Consider the following 6,000-nt stretch of genomic DNA (forward strand, 5'->3'; position numbering starts at 1 on the left):
TTTTACTGATTTTTCTTAGAAGTTGTTATTCATTTATTTTATATGCTGTATTGTGAGAAGGAGGATTTGGTTGTGTGTTTTTTTCCTTTCTTGTGGTTCTGATAGGAAAATGTAAGAGCATGTTGGAGAGATGGACAATGTCATCTTCTGAAGCCTTTTTTCTGAAATTTGATAGCATGCTAATATGATGTGTGTTAGACATAGGCTTGCAGGTAGTGTTAGAGTCTTATTTCTTTCCTTGATATAGTAGAATCTGATCTTTTTAAGTTTCTCTGGACATTTTGCCTTATGAAATTCAAGGTGAGTTTGGCTTTTGGTTGGGTTTTTTTTTGTTGTTTTTTTTTCCCACAGAAATACAGAGATGCTGTCAAACAGCACCAATCTAAAATGTTTGGAGATTTTTTTATCCCTTGCCCCTAAGCTATCTTATTTAAAATGCAAAACAGAAGCTAGATGGTTTTTTTGATTTTTCACTTTGTGATTTCATTCTATTTGATTGCTAACATCAATGTAGTGATTAATTTAATACTACAAATAAAACAAATCTTAAGATCTTTTCGTTATCCTATTTTACAATGTCTGTATTTCCATTATGACTTTTTGTACTAAAATAAGTAAGAAAAGTTCTCATTTCTGTTGTAGAAGCATCAGAGTACACACTATCATCTATGCTTCTGCAGAAATTACTTGCCCTTGTGGGTCAGGACTCATTTAGGATACAGCTGATAAGATTATCGTCCTTTGGTTGACTGCAGGTTCCTTCCTTGAGGGTGTCTGAATAAACTGCGGAGTGTTTATTAAATGTAGATTTTTATATTTAACTTTGTTCTTCGTTACAACACCTATCACCTCGTACTTGTTAGGCAGGATTAATGGGGCAGAGATACTGGGTTACACGAGTTCGGATGGTGCCTCCTGCAGAGTGACAGAATTACTGACAGATCTAATAAAGTGTAACCACTGCTTCGGATTCAACATACTTGTTTGTCTCTTGGTTATGTTGTCTGTGTCCTGGCTCCAGGGAACATTCTGCCTATTTATTCTGAGTAGTAAGTGCCAAACTGCTAATGAACATCAGCAGTACACCGCAGCAGTTGCAGTGGCACTTCCCATGCTGTCTGTAGACGGAACACAAAATGTCATTAGGTCATTTAAAGAGAAGGTACTGGGCTACGGTTTACATTCCTTCCATTGCACAGTATGTTGTTAAATTTTCCTGAATTCCCACAGAAGGAAAGGATGTGTGTGCTAGCACGCCCTCAAACTGTTACTACTGAGAAGAATAGGTACCGACCATCGATGGTAGGCAGTAACCAGCCTTCGTATGGGTAGATGCAGCTCCCAGGGATGGTGAGTGTCAGGAGTGCTGGACATCTGTGAAAGGGGAGCAGAGCAAGATGGTGACCCTGAGGAATGGAATCAGAGTCACTGGTATTTCAAGATTTTTTTCCTGGCCCTGGTTTTGTATTGGGTTTTTTTGTTTGTTTTTAATAGGCAGTACATCCCAGAAGCCCACTGCTTGCCCTGGCCAGGTTTTGTGCCATTCAGAATGCAAATCACTGGCCCTTGCTTTGAAAACGCAAACCTGGTAGTGGTAATGTTCTGCAAAGCTCCTTTCCAAAGCAACACTCATCACTGCACCTCTCATCTTGCACCTCTTAGGAAACAGGCTGGAATCGCGCATCTGAATCAGTTCTCATTTGCTTTTTTTGTAAAGCACTGTATTATGACAGCTGCCCCAGTTAAATTCCTTCCCTCTGTCCTTTCTGGGGAAGGAAAGATAGCTCCTGCAGCAGCTGCCTTGGTAATGAAAAAATTTCACTTGGTGGTGGGCACAAGGGAAAATAAAAGAATCTCCTCCTGCTTCCCGTCAGCCTTGCTGAGTTGAAGTGGCAGGAAGATAATTATTTCAGTAGTGCCACTGTAGCCTGAAGGAAGTACAGAGAAAATAATAGCGAATGTGTGTTTTAGGAGTAAACATAATACCTTGAGCTTTTCCATCTCACATTCGTTGTGCATCCTGTCTACGTAAAAGCTGCTCTTGCTTGTTACTTTTAGAGAGGGCACAAAGTTCCTGCTTTAGGAATTCATATAGTCTCTGTCATCACCACCCCTAAATACTCCTCCAGCACTTGTCCTCAGAACGCTTCTCATAGGTGGGGAAGTGTCATTATCTCAGTTGTACGGATGGGGAGCTGAGCCTGTCAAGTCTAAGTGACCTGTCCAGAAATCTGGCAAGACGAAGGTGTGAATCACTCTGAGTAGGCACGTAGCTGCGAGGGAAGAAATACAGGCAGGAGAGGTTTTTACCAGCTCAGTTTGTCTGAACAGTAGGAAAGCATTCATCGCCTGCCCCAAGTACTGGGAAGCACATGCCTGCTAGCGAAAGTTGTGATATTAGTTCCTTCCTTAAACATGCACATTTTCTTCCTTCTTGTTGCTTCTCTCTAAGGAGATTATCATTTCAATTTCCAGCTATCTCAAGACTGGTTTTGGAAATGTGTTTAAACCTGCAGACCAACTTTCTATCCCTTGCTTGTCAGGATTGCCTTCGGCGCCATTTGTGGCTTTTTCTCTTTTCCACAGATTTCTTTCTGCCATAATATCTCCTAAACAGAGTTTTTCACTTCTTCCTTTATCTCGTCTTTCTCTTTCTTGGTAGCAGAGGACTCAGGCTAATACTGAAAAACCTTACCGTGCTCAAATTTTTGGATTGGGCAAACAGCTCCTTATTGCAAAGTGATACAGCTTTGAGGCTTTCTCACATGGAGCAAATGGTTTCGGTGCAGGCTCCCATGTAAATGCCATGAGGGAAATTTGCTGCCTGGCTGTTACAAAATTAAATGCTCATAATGCCAAGGAAATACTTCCTGAAATATTGAAAGATTACTTTTCCAGAAACACTTCCACAATCACCGTTTTTTACGAGAAGAACGTGGATAAATTGAGGTATACCAATAAATATATACATTTACGTGTGAAGTGAAATACCCTGATAGAAATAGAAGCCTACAGCCTCTCATCATTTCCAGAGAGTCAAGGAGAACCTGAATTATAATATCTTCTTTCACGTAGGTCTGTAAATGAAAAGAAGTCAGTATAAGCTGGATGCACCATACTTAATTTAACCATCTTTTCACCCCAGTGCTGTGCTGCTAGTTTCCACAGTAGTTCCTGTTAATAGGAAAAAATAAAAGTTTTCTATTTTAAAATAATTTAATGTTAACACTTTCCTAATAAATATAAATAGACTAGAACATAGGACAAAATTAGCACTGATCCTGCAGATGGCAGAAAAAAATGTTTTCACTTGTTAATAATGACAACGAGTAGCTGATTTGTGACTACCTTGCCTTTCATGGGTTAAAGTTAATTATGAACCCTTCCACAAAATTCAGTTTCAGCATTGTTTCTATTTGTTTTACTATCAGGAAAAAAAAAATGACATGAAAAATGTGAAGTGTTAGCATGGATAACACAGGAATTCCATTGATGCCTTGTGGAGGTGAGGTCAAGCAGCTGTTGCTAGCTTCAGCCTACGCTGGCTCGTTGTTCATCAGCTCCATCTGATAACTGGGTACCGATCTCAGACAAAATGATTTAAACTGCTGTTCTTCTCCTTTTGACAAACAAAATCCATCTCAACTAGAAACACAGTTTCTGCCTTTGAACAATAATCTAGCTGAATTAGAAACAGCTCCGTTTTAAGAGGCCCCTTATATGACTGTATTGCCCATTTTAAAAGTGTATATACCTGTTTGATTGAAAGGTAAAAGTGGATGATCCACTTTTAGAAAGCACATGATGACAAAGAATTATAGCTATAAATAATAACAGGAGAAATTGTTTTTTCCTATGCTGGCAGCCAGCCTGCTGCTTATTTTGGTTGACATTAAAGTGTCAGAGATTTAACTGTTGTCTACTGAAAATATGTAAATTATGAAAATTAACACATTTAGAAAAAAAAATTTAAAAGTATGAACTCTCTGATACTATGCATATATACTATAGATAGACAGACAGACATAGACTCTGTATATTTCATTCACATTTTTATTCACTGAATCAAAAAGCATATATTCCATTCCTGCAAAAAATTATAAGATGCTCTGTACATAATGTTGCTTTCAAAGAAGCACTAGGTGTCCAAGTGTATTTGGCCCATGGTTGGGTTGGACAGGAAAGATTTTTCCTTTACTTCCCAGATTTTGGATTCCGGTATTCATTAGTCTTTAATTTCAGCTGTGACCAGTTTTTGTTTTGGCTTGGTTGGTCCTCTGTTGTCACCACATGTTATGCAACTGTATTATGTAGTTGTTTTACATTTCTGTTCCGGATATAGTAGATGCCACATGTTTATAATGAGGAATTTATAACCTGTCAGTGGTATAACCTGTCTGTCAGTGTTACTGAGAGCAGTTATATGTTGTCCTCCTTATATCTATCTGGTTTGAGGTAAACGCTGCAGTTTAAACCTCCTTTTGATTGCATACTGCTTATTAGTATGTGCATAAATTGTTGGCAGGTTGGTCAAGACACTCCAGAAGGTCCCTTTGAGCCCTGCATGTGTCTTTGTTAATCATTGTAATTGCAAGTTAGTGAGCCTGCAGTGATGTGTAAAGCAGGTTTAAGGGAGTATTCTATTTAAATGGACCTTTTGGCTTACTTCAGTGGAAGATTTATGATTTTTTTTTTTTTTTTTAGGTAATTCTGGTCATTTCATGAGAATTTAACTTCCTAGTAAAATGGCAAATCTTCTGTTGTGGGTTCCCAAAGTCAAAATCACATGCCTGTAGTTGTTTCCTATTTGTGATATCATTTTCTAATTGAACTTCGTAAGGTATTGCACTTGTGATGTTTTGTATAGTAAATCATATTTAACAATATTATGGCAAAGGGCTGACTATTTAGCACTTTGGATCTTGAAGCAGTGTATCAATTTAATAATTTTCTGCAAAAGTGCCCTTGGCATTAGCTTAGTTACTGGAGTGTGTAAACACAGATGTGGAATTTTATAGTGATATAAACTTTTAATTTAAAGGTGGCAACTATTTGTTTTGGAAATTTGTTTGGAAATTTGATTTGAAAATGAGTAAAGGCTGTTTTATCCCACTCTGAGGTGACTTTCCCACAGTCTTAAGAATAATCAAACCCTTCCATGAATTGCGTTCTTATATTATTTCACCTTGATGTAATTGTTAAAATCTCTCTTAAAACCAGTTTTTTTGGAAGGTTATATTGGATGTGACTCCAGTGCTGATCATATTAAATATCCCATTTCTTAATTATATTCAAGTTTTGTAATGGAGCAATGCAAGCACAAGGAAGCCTGGCCAGTGAAAGGCCTAATTAATTAGCAGCTTTTGATATTTAGTGTAAAAAGACAGGTATGAATATAAATATGTAAAGTGGGTTGCTTTTCGTAGAGTCATAGAATGGTTAGAGTTGGAAGGGACCTTAAAGATCATCTAGTTCCAACCCCCCTGCCATGGCCAGGGACACCTCCCACTAGACCAGGTTGCTCAAAGCCCCATCCAACCTGGCCTTGAACACCTCCACGGATGGGGCATCCACAGCTTCTCTGAGCAACATGTTCCAGTGTCTCACCTCTACTCTCAGAGTAAAGAATTTCTTCCTAATATCTAATCTAAATCTACCCTTTTTCAGTTTGAAAACATTACCCCTTGTCCTATCTCTACATGCTCTGATAAAGTGTCCCGTCCCATCTTTCCTGTAGGCCCGCTTTAATACTGGAAGGCCACTATAAGATCTCACCAGAGTCTTCTCTTCTCCAGGCTGAACAACTCCAACTCTCTCAGCCTGTCCTCATAGGAGAGGTGCTCCAGCCCTTGAGTCATCATTGTGGCCCTCCTCTGGACCCGCTCCAACAGGTCCATGTCTTTCCTGTGTTGGGGGCCCCAGAGCTGGACGCAGTACTCCAGGTGTGGTCTCACAAGAGCTGAGTAGAGGGGCAGAACCACCTCCCTCAACCTGCTGGCC

General features: G+C 39.1%; 1 protein-coding gene across 1 annotated transcript in view; it reads left to right on the forward strand.

Annotated features, from left to right (window-relative positions):
* Positions 1-6,000, forward strand: part of CTNND2 (catenin (cadherin-associated protein), delta 2) — a 327,283-nt gene that overhangs the window by 171,083 nt on the left and 150,200 nt on the right. The gene's annotated exons all lie outside the window — the stretch shown is intronic.

This window comes from Charadrius vociferus, unplaced genomic scaffold (genome assembly GCF_000708025.1).
Source record: "Charadrius vociferus isolate BGI_N301 unplaced genomic scaffold, ASM70802v2 scaffold103, whole genome shotgun sequence".
In the NCBI taxonomy this organism is placed as follows: domain Eukaryota; kingdom Metazoa; phylum Chordata; class Aves; order Charadriiformes; family Charadriidae; genus Charadrius; species Charadrius vociferus.